This window comes from Schistocerca cancellata, chromosome 4 (assembly GCF_023864275.1).
Source record: "Schistocerca cancellata isolate TAMUIC-IGC-003103 chromosome 4, iqSchCanc2.1, whole genome shotgun sequence".
In the NCBI taxonomy this organism is placed as follows: Eukaryota; Metazoa; Arthropoda; class Insecta; order Orthoptera; family Acrididae; genus Schistocerca; species Schistocerca cancellata.
In genome coordinates this window covers 391,035,913-391,051,211 of record NC_064629.1, presented here as the reverse complement: position 1 = coordinate 391,051,211, position 15,299 = coordinate 391,035,913, and positions in this window count along the sequence as shown.

Here is a 15,299-nt window from a genome sequence, read left to right as displayed (position 1 = left end):
GTACATAGTGCGGCAATCTGTATGACGTTGCTAGGCAGGGCAAAACCAAAGTCGGCCATCCATATGTGATTATGATGTAGAGGACGAATTACACACTTTGCACATACTCTTGTTGGAGGAGAGTTCAAATCCCCCAGTGGCTGGCAGAAACCTAGTCTGGCCGGGAAACTCTCTGGCGCAAATTTTTGATAGGAGCAAACACTACATATATATATATAAAACAGTCATTTTCTAGACATACTAGGGTATTACTTAGTACCAGACGAATTTCGGTTACCGTCACACTCTTCGTTGCAAGAGGAAAAAAATTATTATTAGATAACTATATATTGCTTTTATCACAATATCCACAGGATGGTTGTTTTGCATTATGGAGTGCTGAGAGCTCACAGTAGGCGGGAACATCTATATTTTGGTGCCATACGATAAGCCACCTATTTCGTAAGTAGCTCTTACTGGCATTTTCTTCATGCAGTTTAGATGCTTTGACACATAATTCAAATAATTTGTAGTATGTTGCTGTGAAAACAGCAGCTTTCTACCTATGAAGGACTGATTCAATCTGCTTAACATAGAAATCGTCCTGAAGACTTCCAGTGAATTGAAAGATATGACACAGGCTAAATACATAAACATAAGTCGTTCGACGAAGAAATGAAGCTAAGTTATTGTTGCTCGAATTTTCGATCGTACATATCCTCCAGTAAGCTTGTATCATTTGATTTAAGGATGTTTTGTGACTTACATCAAGAATAGGCCTAATTAAATATATATAGACTGTTAAACCTCTTGCGTGTTTGCCTGCTTAGCTTAGCAGTTTTTTTTTTCTTTTTTAGTTCTGATGTATTTCCTGTCACACATAAATAATTAGACGTGGGCTAATACATACTGACGTGGATTGCAACTCATTGTCTTTGTGGGTTTAAAATCAATTTCCTATACTAACGTCAGACAGGCACAAATTCACATTTCAGTCTATGTATTGTATTTACACATGTCATACGTCATTCGTTACACAATTATATATTATCTCGGCAGACTATGCTATGACGTGTTCTTCTCACTACAGTGTCAGGTAATTGGAGTAATGATAAAAAAACTAATTTGTCGTAGGAAATACCCACACCCAAATCCTCTCAGTGAAGAGCACCGAGCTGTCATGGCGTAGATATTTTACGAGTGCAGTGTGGTCCCTATATCCCCCCAACAACATGAAGTTCAGAGAGCAACCTATGGTCATTCAATAGAATTATAAAAATTAAAACCTGTGAAAGGTTGTTGGCCTCAGTTTGCACGTCTTTGGCCCTGACGTCAGTGTTCCAGGGTCCAACAGTGATTGGCAGACAGCATGATGACACCAAGTTTAGGCGACTGGCCGATATGCACAACTGCATCAGTTGTAATATGACAACAAAGGTCACTTGAAGGATATTTCGTTGCCTACTTGACCCTCTACCAATGGTAAGTAAAAGAAAGAACAGTTTCGGACTGCTTTTATATCCTTATAGGTGGTCAACTACACATAGGTCGTGTATTAAGCTTCCTTCTATTTTGTTCATTACTTTTCATTGCCTGTGAAAATTTACAAAAAATTCGACACGAATTCGTAACTTTAGGCAAGTAATAAGTAAATTTACAGTTTGGGATTTTCTATCTGTTTATTACTTTTTGTTCTTCTTCGAGCATCTGCGTCACACTACTCTTACGGTGTCCGTAAAATTACTGGAAGAGACATAAACAGACTCTGCTATGTTTAACATCAACTCTAACAATCTGATATAAACAGCTATTTCTACACTGATAACATAGCGATGAACGCTAAAGGAACATAAAATGAGTGGATGGTACAAAACCTCACAGGTAAATTTGTAGGTTTGGGTCGATAAAAAAGAGAAAGCTCACTCAAAAACTAAAATGATTGTTTTTGCATTTCATATTAGCAACTAGAAATCGCTCTTATTCGGGAGTTATTTCTGACCGAGATATAAATTTGTAGAAACATTGTTCCAATTCGAGGTTGAAGATCAGACACGGAGATATCATACTGTGGAAAGCAGTGAACACAACTCGAAAGCTAAATCATCGGTTGTCAACATTACAACTTTAGCGACATGCTTTTCTATTAACTAATGAACTCTGCATGTGTGGTGTAAGTCACAACGTCTCAGGAAAATTTATTCGGTCCTAAATGGTGGCTGCAGACTGAGTACGGGCTGTCTACAAACAAATTCAAGTAAGACATTTTCTTACCTGTCTGGCTTCGCACCTATGCCAATTCGAAGGGTACGGCAGCAGACCCAAAGAGACCCAAACTACGCACATCCACACGACAGTTTCTTCACAGCATTGACGTAACCGCTCCACGACAAAATATACCAAGCACAGATTTTTTAAATTCACTAGAGGCTTCAACGAAAAAGTCACCTCTCGATTGAAGAGCACACTATTGAATCCTTTTTTGGAAGAAATCATTTTTGCCTCTTTGACTCTTATGTTTTACTATTCAATACGTGTCTGCAATTTCGCCACTTTGGCCATTATCAACTGCTGATAACAGTAACGCAGAGCCATCAGAAGGGTTCGCAGCTGGATAACAAAAGAACTGGACGTAATGGACATCTCTGAAACGACTTCAGACTGATCTACAGCTACATGACTACTCTGCAATTCTCGTACAACTGCTTGGCAGAGGGTGTATCGAACCACCTTTAGAATGATTCTCTACCATTCCAGTCTTGACCAGCACACAGGAAAATCACTTAATCTTTCAGAGAGAACTCTGATTTCACTTATTTTATTGTGATGATCATTTCTACCTATCTAGGTGGGCATCAACACAATATTTTCGCTTTCAGTGGAGAAAGTTGGTGACTGATATTTCGTGAAAAACCTTGTCAAAACGAAAAATGCCTTTCTCTTATCGATTGCCACCCTAAGTCGTGTAGCGTACCTGTGTCACTCATTCCAATATTTCGCGATAATACAAAACGAGATGTCTTGTTTTTGGAACTTTTTCAATGTTTTCCGTAGTCCTATATGGTAAGGATCCCCTATTGCCCACCATTACTCCGGAAGAGGTCGGACAAGGGTGGTGTAGGCAGTCTCTTTAGTAGACCTGTTGCATCTTCTAACTCTTCTACCAATAAAACGCAGTGCTTCGTCGCCTTCCCCACAACATTTTCTGTGCGACTGTTACAGTTTAAGTTGTTCGTAACTGTAATCCCAAGACGTGTAACTAAATTGATTTGTGTAATTTATTTTGAAACCCTAATTTAACAGATACCATACAGCTCTCGTGTAAATGACCTCACACTTTTTACTCTTTAGCGTCAATTGCCACTTTTCGCACCATGCAGATATTTTGTCCAAGTTATCAGAAAGTCTTCTAATGACTTTACTAGACAGTAAAATACGGCATCGGCGGTAAACAATCTAACACGGCTGCTCAGATTACCTCCTAGATCGTTTATGTAGATTAGGAACAGACGAGGGCCTATAACACTTCTTGGGAGGATAGCGAGAAATCTGTTCTGTTTTACTGGATGACTTTCCGTTAATTTCTACGAAGGAAATCTCGAGTACAGTTGCTCAACTGTGACAATAGACACGCAATTAGAGGCCGTTTATGGGGAATGGTGTACGAAACTGCGAAGTTCGGCTTTCTTTGACGTTCCAAGATTTTGAAACTGCGGTGCAACACGGACATTTACAAGTACGTACCCGTATCCTCGAGGCCCAATAAAGTGGTTATATCAACACTCGTCCGTCGGCTAATTCTACACAGTGCTTGAACTTGTGGCTGTTCATTAGTTTTTAGTAACTGTAAAAATTGTGGCTCAGGATGCAATGGATAATAAACAACTTCTAACACTACGCATCTCGTAATGGCTTCCCTATAAAAGTGTGTCATCTAGAATAACTTCAACAATACAAGAAGATACAAGGGCCATACTGAAGGTAATAAGCAATGATTTTTAAAACTTTTTAATTTTTCGTTAAACTAAATACATCATCCTAATCTACATACTTTTAAACATAGTGTCCATTTTTTACACATATTTTTCCCATAGTTCTTCAAATTAGAAAACATTCTTGCCATAGGGCTCCCTACTAGCCTCCCGAAGACTTTGTCGCAGTGCATGCCTAACATCCTCCAACGCCTCACAGCGTTGACCTCGCATCTGCTCCTTAACGGAACCAAAATGTTGGTAACAGGGGTTGCCATGTCGGGACTGCAGGGAGGTTACGGAAGAGTTTCCCAACCAAATATCCTGGTCTTCTCTACAATGACATGAGAAGTGTGAGAACGCGGGTTATATTGTTGCGGGATGATCTTCTTCCAAGGGAGTTCAACGCGCAATGCATGACCGAGGTTCAGAAGTGTGTGGGCATAGCATTCAACATTTATGGTTTATCCAAGTTCAAGGAAATCAGTCACAATGCAACCTAGTGCATCGCAGAAGACAGTGCTAATAATTTTCCGAGCAGATGGCAGTGCTTTCGTTTCATGTTTGAATGGCGAATCCAAGCAGTGCCATTTCGTACTCCGGCGTTTTGTTCAAGACTCATAGTGATGGAACCAGCTTTCTCCACTTATCACAGTACTCATAAAAAGTACATAAGTTTCATTTTTAAACGTCTGAAGGAGGTTTTGGGTGATGGTTCTTCTAGAAGGTTTGTGTCTGATCAGTAAACGTGGGACCCAAGGAGCACACATTTCATGTTAATTTAAGCTTCAAATCACTTTTTGCAGTGCATGGAATCCTACTGCAAGTTTAGCAGCGATTTCATGCACTGTCACACATCTGTCTTCTCTAATGAGCCCATCAGTTCTTTCCTTGTTGCGTTCCGTGGTGACAGTTCGAGGGCGACCACCACGAGGTTCATCTTGGATACTCGTGCTCCCATCTTCGAAACGTGTCACCCACGCCTTAACATTGCTGGCGCCTATGCAGACGTCACCACAGCCAAGCTAACGTCAGAGGTGAATTTCAGAAGCACATATTTATTTAATAATGAATTCAATGACTGTGGCACGGAAACATCTGTGTAAGCCATTTTTGAAGTACTGTCTATGATCACCTGATACACGCTAATGACGTTACAATATGGCAACATGTGTGTAAAGCCTACAGATTGTGATCCTGCAGTCGTTTTGTTTCATTGTTGGCACTGGAATTTTAACAATGGGTTGCTCACGATTTTCTGTATGGCCCTTGAATTTCTATCGTTATCCGAGCGTTCCTTTTATATTTCCTTGGTTTTGGTTTCAAGTGTACAAAGTAATTTTCTTCGGTGGAAAACCCCCTCACAGGTGAAATGAGTACGATCAATGAGCTGATCTACGTTAGAGTTTCTGTAACAAGCTGCTTGTGGAGACGCAAACGGTCATTGAACTAAACGGTTATGAAGTAATCCAGTGAGTGGCATGCATTAGGAAGCGAGCAGGAGTGTTCCGTTAGGCGGCGCATCTGCAGCAGTGATCGGCGAGACAGCTGGGCCGACACCTGCAAGTACTCTTACAAGTTAGCCTTTCTTCTCCGCCTCAGAAGCATCTTTCCTTATTACTTCTCTCCTAGTGTACTTGTTGGCATCCATTGTGATGACTAACACTGTGAGGCCCACAGCCGAAGACTCCATTAAGAGACTCCGCCTCATTACAAATGAAGCCTGTGTACCGCACACCTAGCAGAAAAGCACCTAAGCAATCTCGTCCCCTATCGCTATTAGTAGCAAGAGACCCCCTTTGGTGCACCGTAAAAGCTTTGTGCTGTGCGTGATGCTTTGAGTGTTCGCGTGCATTCCATCTGGTCATCGATATCACCATCATCGACAACAGCATCAGCATCGCACCGTCACCACGACCGTCACAACATTGTTTTTACTCGACCTCCACTTATTTTTGTAGATATTGCGAACGTAGGCCTCTTCGTCTCATGACTGAAGAAGTCATGAGACATTGTCTTATGGGTCTTTTATATGACATTTATTGTAATTTGTACTTTACTTTTGGACAGTAGCATTAAATTTAATATAAAGTGCTCGTAACTCAAATTTATTGCTCTTCAACCATACCTGTGACATAGTTATGGTTCTTACGAAATATATTACTTTTACTACTATTCAACCTATAATAGAAAGTGGTTCCACAACATTGGAAACTGCTATCACAAAAATGGAACAAAACGCAGTTAACTTTCTTTCGTTTGTATGCCTATTTCATAAAACAATCGATAAACACCAATGTACGGTAAATAAGCTGTACCTGCGTTCGCTGATCCTCGGAAAAATGTTTTGGTCACATCTGTTCAAATTAAAAACCGTATTCAGGGTATCCCATTAAAATGTTTGCAGAAGAAAATGTCGAGACGAAGATAGTCTTCCGGGTGATAATTGATGTGAACGAAATGTGTCGGGAGGTGACCGTATATGTTTCATCCCAGCAATAAATGAAACTTTCTAAAAACGAAAAACGCCATATTTTATACCGTGTTATTATTTAATGCTAATAACTAAGCCGCTGTTCTTTGTAAATTGTTCTCATCATCATACAAGAAGGAGCTCTAGTCTGTGAAAATAGTTTAATCTTCACGTTTTCATAGGAGCTGCTGTTTTTATTTCCTACGATAATTCTACATATGAATAAACATATAATACCTATATCTTATGGAGCTGCACCCACTTTTAAATCACCGCCGATATCATTACCCATTGCGCACCATCGCTACGCAACATCTGCGATTTTGCAGCGTAATGTAACAGTAAAACATCAGTTATTTCGAATATTTCTGAAGCACTTAACTCTACACAGGAAGCCTCTTACAGTTAAAACCAAAAAAAAAAAAAACACCGACTTCCATTAAGGCTGTCTGATGTGCGAAGTCAGCTCGCGCAACCTCCTCATCCAGCTCCACATCTACATCCCATACGCCACTTCATAGTGTGAGGGGATTACTGGTGGCACCACTGTCAATTCCATCCTTCGTTGTTTCATTCTCGAATTTTGCGGACGGAGAAGGACGTTCGGTAATAAGCATCAATTTCCTTGTTGTTTTCGTCACTGTCGTTTCACGTAGAAGGGGCGAATAAGTTGCCAGACTGATGCTGGAGTGCACGCTTTAGAAATTTTAGCAATAAAGTCTTCCGTGATTCACAACGCTTCTCTTTTAGGGTCTGTTGCTAGAATCTGATGAGCATCTCCGTTCCGCTTTCGGGCTTACTAAACGATTAAGTGAGCAAATGTGCCGCTTTTCGTTGGATGTTCTTTGTGTGTTCTATTAATAAAACCTACTAAGGGTCTGAGACTGAGGAACAATGCCCTAGAATCGCTCTCACAAGCAGTCTGTAAGCCACTTCTTCCATGGATGACCTAGTTATCATTCAGATGTTTTAAATAATCTCAGACCGGAACTGCTTTTCCTACAACCTGTTTCATGTTCTTATACCTCTTCATGTCTCTCCGGAATATTATTCTTGGGCAATAAACGTGGTGCACATCCAGATGAGTTTGGTACCAACACTCACCACATTGAATAAGGTGGCTTTCCCCATTGTGTTTAATGGATGTATTTGCGTGTAGAATCGTCATACCTAATTAAAATTAGGGCTGCTGTTTTTACCGTTTATAGTGGCTTCAAGCAGAGAAGATAACACAAATTTGTGAAAAAAGTTTACATTGTTTTTAGCATTGAATCTTAAAATGCAATAAAACGTTGTGGTACCTGTAGCATCAAACTGAGATTTGTCACCATTTTTAACGATTGCTGTTCCATCTAGAGTGAAACTAATATAATTATTTTGTGACCTCTTTCATCCGCAACAACATTTCGTGTAGGCTGTATATTTCTAGACGTATTCTTCAACGAAGATTTAAGTCGGAAAACCTGAACAAAACTTTCGGACATTTTTCGTAGCGCAGTGATACATGATTTACGTACAAGCCGTCTGTCAGTGTGACTTCAACGTGGTTTCTGCTATCCATGTAATCGCATAGCATAGTCTTTTTTTGGGCTACTACAAAAACATAAGCGAAGTTGTCCTGCTCCACTATTGTGATACAATATAACTACATTTCAGCTTTTAACCAAAGAAATAATGTATTAAACATAAGAGAAGTGATTAATATGCTGGAATGTGTGTTTGTGGCAGGCTGACTATGTTTGCAGAATGTAGCCTTGTTCCTTGGGCAATAAAAATGTTAATATTGTAGCTTAGCAGCTTAACCGTGCATGAAGGCAAGAGCATTGCATCGAAAGAGTAGAGGTTCTACACTGTTGAGCCATAACTTCATAGGTGACCTTAATTTCCAACTGATTACGTTGCGGTCACATGACGCGGGCGTGGCAATAAAATTACGTATCTAAAAAGAAGTATGCCAGAATCATCCGTATGTGTGATCCGTATGAAGCTGTAATTCCAAATATTTTGTCCGAAGTAGGTCATATATCCTGCAGTGCCTAGTTTCAAATGTGTTGTGCATCTTGTTAGCACATGTGTGGCCTAATTTCGTCTCTGTAGATTCAGATTACCAGCTGTTTCCCAAATGCAACTATACTCCTTTTCAGACGAAATTACAATATTATTAAATTACTCAATTCTACTTAAGTTTGCACTTTAGTTGTACGACAGTGGTACAAAAGTGACAGGAAATTACACCTAGACAGTTTAGCGAGGAGGCATTTCAACTGAATCTTGTTGGGTATTATAAAAATATGTTATTTCGCCATCTTTCACCTGACCACCTGGTGTACGCCTTTAAACTTCGGAGATCCTAATTACACTGTGGTTGTGGCTAAGGGACGAAATACCGCTGTCAAAAGGCAAAGATCGCACCTGCAGTTAATTAATTTTCAACGAATTAATTTCTCTGCCCGCGATCTGGGTAGCAAAAAGCTTCTTTTATGGGGATTCGTTCAAGAGATTTATGACCAAGTGATTTAGTGTCACTCTGCTGAGAGTGCCGCAGTGAGACTAGGAAAATTACAGAATGTGAAGTGAATGTTTTTGTAGTTATCCAGAAGATGAGACGACGAGAATAAATTTCCTTCTAAAAAAAAAAGTAAAGCTTTTGGAACATGAAGAAGGAAATTTCCAGTAAAATATTTTAGTCTGTCCAGCTTCAGTCGCGTTACGTTGCAAAATTTTCCTTTAACAGTGCCAAAATATTCTCTAATTCCATTCTCAAATAGTAATGCTGAATATACTTGTCAGTTTTGTCTAGTGTACAACTTAATATTTTTCCCTTTTGCGAAACAAAGGACAAAACTGACCTTATTTTGTCGTACGTCTAATGAAGACAGTTAGTAAGTTCAGGTAGACTTTATCTGTGTTTATTGTCTTACACTATCTTATTACCGCACAGAAATGTTCGCAAGGTATGAAATTGTATTGAAGGTAGTATTTTTATCGTTCTGAGCAGGAACTATGTTATGGAAACTGGCATGTAAACAGAATGCATCTATTGGACGGTGCTCCTCCGAAACCAGGTCAGAAGCATTAGCTTCCAATGGAGCTTGAAGCAGTGATAGCGCTCCGGTCCTCGTAATGAGATTCTAATGCTTGCCTTCCTAACAAAAAACCAAGTACAAGCCCGCTGTCGAAAGTTACGTGAAATGTGTTACCTACGCGAGAAGGTTCCGCCAGTATCAACTCTAGCGATGTAGCTTTCTCCGAAATTAATTCTTCTTACGAAATTAGTGGTCTCTTCTTCCAAAACATTTCTGTTGTGTATTTCTTCGCGATGATATTTGTGAGCGTATTGCCCCAGAAAATACGAAAAATTTCTTTTTCGGTACTTGAGCAGAATATTACAGGGATTTAGAAATATGTGAATTCAATCACTGATATTAAGTGAACCAGAAGGATGGACAGAAAATAGGAGGTTAAAGTCCCGTCAACGATGAGATCATCAGAGAAATAGTTTAAGCTCGGATTTGGGGATGATGATGAAGTAAACTGGCCGTACCTTTTCAAAGGAACCAGTCCAGCATTCACCTTAAGCGATTTAAGGAAATCACACAAAACCTAGAACTGGACGGTCAGACGGATATTTGAACTGCCGTCCTCCCGAATGCGATTTCATTGATCTACCACTGTGCCACCTGTCTCGGTAAAGCAACCAGAAAATGGGAGCCCGGGGCATGTCTGGGATATGTTTCTCTGAAACCATTGTTAATGTGTTGCATTACTTCGAAAACTCTCTCTCTCACAAAACGTGATAGATTAGCAAAACTTCACCGTGAGTTATTATTACTATGTTGTATGCTAACCAGAACATAATGAAGGAACATCAGTTGGAGAGTCATTAGAGACGGGGCACAAGCTCGGACTGCACAGGGGCAGAGAACGAATCCATCAGTGTCTTCTCTCAGTATATTCCTTAAATGTGCAGTGGAACAGTTGTTAAGGACGAAGTTGGCCGAAAACTTTATCTCTGTAGTTGAAAATTAGACACGGTGTTCCAAAAGATTGTCGATTAATTTGTAAGGTGGTAGTACTCACTGAAACAAGAAAAATAAGTCCACTAAACATGGGACCAGAAATGCATACTTTCTGAGGTAAGTCGAATAAACATGGGTCCGGAAATCTATACTTTTCTTCGACAAACGCTTGTTTATAGGAGGTGTTCAACGTGGCGTTCTTTCATGACAATGTACCACTCTGCCCTCTGGCGTGGGGAATGACGCACACTTTGAAGTATACACGGTTGTTGCCGTACCTGCTGGCACGCATTGAAGACGCGACTCTGTAGTGACCGCACGTCATTGACGCATGGCGTAGACCAATTCCTTCAAGTGTCCTCATAACCTAAAGTCTAGGAGATTAAGGTCTGGGAAACGAGCAGGCAAAGGTGTGCCCACCCACCTTCCCGACCAATCCAGTGGTCCTGAAATGTCTGCGTCAGACTTCACGCACTTTGTGACGAAAATGTACTGGCGTGTCATCATGCATGAACCACATTTGTATTCGTTCTTGCAATGGCACAGCCTCCAGCAAGATAGGCAATATATATTGATGAGGAAGTCCAGATAATGCGGCCCAGTTAACCTCTGTGGTAGCACGTGTGGCCCTATTACTCTATCGCCAAGTACGCCTGCCCGTACGTTGACTGAGAATCGGTATTGACACCATCTCCTGACAGTCTAGTTATGGAAATTCACAACACCATCGCTTGTGAACCCTGCCCCATCGGTAAATAAAATCTTGGGTATGGACAGTGGATCTGCGACACACTTCTACAAAAGCCATTGACAGAACCACCATCTGCCATGATGATCCTGTGGCCTTAGTGCCTGAACGTGCTGTAGATGATATGCGTACAGCAATTGTTCATGAAATACAACTCAGATGAGAGAGTGAGGCACGCCTTCTGCTGCTCCTAATCGTCGCATACTGGTCTCAGGGGTTTCTTCCGCCGACCGTAGCAATCACTCCTCTGCGTCAGTTGTGGACACTGTGCGGGGCCCTCACCTGGAAATTAGTGGGAAAAAGACTCAGTTGAGTGCCTATCCGGCGGGAACCGTTTGCAGTGTATTGAATATTGTTCAAACAATTTTTGGTAGACAAGGCAACATGTGGAATATTGTTTATTTAAACAATTTATCACATATAAGACGATGTATGGTACATAGTTTATTTATTTAGTCAAAGAATTTGACAGGAAATAGATTGCATTTTATGGAATGTCGTTTACACTTTGATGGGTGCATTTTTTGTAGCAACTCAGCAAAGATAATTTTTTGCACTAAAATTAAAAGTGTGATCTACTGACTATAATTATTTTTTATAATTTAATTTTTTTGATTTATGTACAAAAATTATGGTGGTACATATATCACCATGGCAATTTACGAGCTATTGAAACTATGGTGATAAATTCTTTTCCCACTTGCTTCTGTGCGCTGTTATGTGTTGCCATTACACATAAAAAAATAATTAACAGTGTTTCCTGTTTTTATTTTATGTCTTCTTTTACTTTATTTAAAGAAATAATTACATTTCAATTTTAGAAGTGGTTTATGTTCAAAACGGACAATTTAAAGCTGGTTTAAAAGTAATATTTCTTTCCCAAACAATGGCTGTCATAGTCTTTTTTATTTTCCATGAAACTAGCTGAAACATGGTTCGATACACAGGGACATTTTGCAGGAGCAGCATATGTATTTTGCTCTCTTGTCTCAAGCTTTTGTAGAACACTTTAGTCACCACCTTTATGTTTTTCCCAAAAAAGGCATGTGATCTAATTTTGCCAGTCGAATGTGATATGGTACAGTGTTCTTCTCAGTTGGCAGGATTACTGGATGGCTTTCCTTTGGGCGTTATGTGAGTCCATCTGTCAACTGTTTTGTGAGTCGTCATCGAAAGTTCAATTGATCTTGGTATCCTTCTTGCCATGTAATAGTTTTCTACAATATAAATGCGTTTACAATCGCCATTCTAGTAGGAAGTAGAGAATCCGATGGCAATACTTACGAGAACGTCAAACGCCTGCATAATATTCTTTAAGTCGATCTAAGGGAAGCCGGCCGGAGTGGCCGAGCGGTTAAAGGCGCTACAGTCTGGAACCGCACGACCGCTACGGTCGCAGGTTCGAATCCTGCCTTGGGCATTGATGTGTGTGATGTCCTTAGGTTAGTTAGGTTTAAGTAGTTCTAAGTTCTAGGGGACTTATGACCACAGCAGTTGAGTCCCATAGTGCTCAGAGCCATTTGAACCATTTTGAACCATTTGATCTAAGAGATCTACGCCTCTCATTATGTAAGTTGTATGTTGCTACAGTTTTTGGACATGTAATATCGCTGGCAGTACCATCCTTATTCTTCCTTGAGACAAATGTGATGTATCTAGAATTTTCAAAATTCTCAGAATAGTGACAAGTTTGTTGTCCACCTATTTTATAGCTACAATACCATGTTACCACTGGAACTGAAATTGTCCTCTTTCATCATTCTACGCAGCCCTCTCTGGTTTGTTCTCACAGTGCCTGTAGAATAGATGCCATTGTTCTATAGCTTTTGCATTAGATTCACAGTGGTGAAGAAATTGGCAAATGCTACCACCCATCGTCTGATTTTCCTGTGTAAATATCAAATTTTGTCACATAGCCTGTCTTTGAGTCTGCTAAACACCAGACCTTGTACCCTTATGTGAATGGTTTCAAAAACATGTGCTGCTTGAGCTATGTCCATCCCTTGAAACGTATCATGCTTTCATCCACAGCCAGTAACTTACTGGCAGAGTATAACTTACGAATTATGTTTTCCAGAAAGGCTATCAGAGATCTGACCTTATGAAGTTTATCACAGTTTGGATGCCCTCTTGTAGGATTCTGCGTTTTGCCATTTACGTGAATAGTTTCACATAACATTTTGAAACGTTAACATGTCATAGGCTGCGATATATAAGGCTGACCTAAAGCAGGTTCAGAACTCCAGCAGTGCACCACTATCGCCAATACAACGATACGTTTCAAGATATTCCTTTCAATCCAGGCCTGTAACTCGTTTACAGATAAACTTGTCCAGTTGTTTGTCGCCTCACTTGCAGTGTGACTAGACAGCCGTTTTTATCTGAATTGCTCAGCTTACAGATGTGTCTGCTGAACCACATGCTCTAGCATCCCAGTCGCAGATAAAGAAAGGGAGCAGACTTCCTCGGTGCTGTGTTTTGCGAAGAGATGCTTGAAAACCTGTTCCTGTTGTGTATCAACGTGAAGCAAGTCAAAACAGCAGTGGTATCTGACCATCCCCCCTCTAGTGGTGGCTCTTCTTCTGTGCTTATGGTACTAGCACTAGAAATCCCAACGTCCATAGCGCACGAACAATTTACACAATTACCGATACCAGGTTGTGGAACCACGATTTTGCACAATGTCTAATTCATCTTCTGCAGCTTTATCACTTTCTGTCTCAGAGCCCTCAGCATCGGTAGACAGTGAAAAGAGCAACTCCAATGCATCTTGTGGGTGCATGTTTCGTATAGACATGCTTCTTCGACATTTTGCTAAACAAAATAATGAACGATAGTGAGACAATCCATAAATGATTAACTAATTTCCAAAATATGTTTGTTGCCGATATTAAAGTTTACTTAACACAATGTGGAAACAATCCCAGCAACTTCATCGCACAATAAAGATATGAGCTGATACAGGTCACAATAACGTATATTGCGGAAGCGAAGCTATGTGTTCCGACAACAGTAGTGATCCCACTACAAACAAAAAACTGACTGCTGTAGCAGTTTTCAGACACCTGGTGCTGTGTAACACCACAAGATGTGAGCCATATACAGCGGTATTATGACGTAGCCCCAAAAGCTTTGGGATACAGTAAGTTGCTGCTAGGTATGCGTCCCAAGGACCATAAAAGACAGATTAATTTTGTGGCAAGTATGCATCCCAAAGGCCCTTCAGAAACTATATTGTTAGTAACCATACTTGCTGAGAATCATTAATACATCGTTATTTGGTAGGCTGTATAATTTCCACAGCCTTGAAGGCTATATTTCACAACAAACAGAAGCTACTGCTGGGCAGCGGACTGCCGCTAGATGCCAGGAGCGGAAGATAATAATATTGTCTTAAATGGTGTTCAAAAGTACATTTAGTGGGAAGTACTCCATGGCCAACAAAAGGGTTAAATAATTTCTGGTAGACAAGGCAATGTGTGGAATATTGGTTATTTAAACAACTTATGGAATACAAGGCAATGTATGGAGTATCGTTTATTTATTTATTTAAAGAAATTGTCGCGAAATTGACTGCAGTGTATGAAATACTGTTTATTAATCATTTTAAGGGTGACAATGCAGTGTGAAATATTTAAACAATTGTGATGCCTTTTTTTTTATCCCAATCGTGTAAGGATAACTGACAGCATAACACGCTGCTAAAAATCTTTCGGACTGTCCGCAGCACACTGCGCGCCAGGCCGACCGCTTCATGTATTCCTGCACGACGCCCACTCAGACCCCCTTACTGACAGACTGGATGGGGCCCTATTCCCTGAAGAAATGCATCAGGTGGTGGCAACCCTTTGGTATTGATACGTAAGAAATTCCTGTCGAAACACATGCTCTCTTTATCTCTTTAATGGTCACATCATGTCGCATGCCACTGCAGGTCCTGCATGCTCTGTCCGTTGCACTCAGACTAAACAGCAAACAGTGAAGTGTTTACCTGATAAACCCCCAGCTATGGATGTCTTGGAAATATCCCCTCACTGTATCGGATTGATTGACTAATTAATAAAATCGATACCCTTTGTGTGGTACAGCTTTTCCTTGCTTCCTATTGGGGT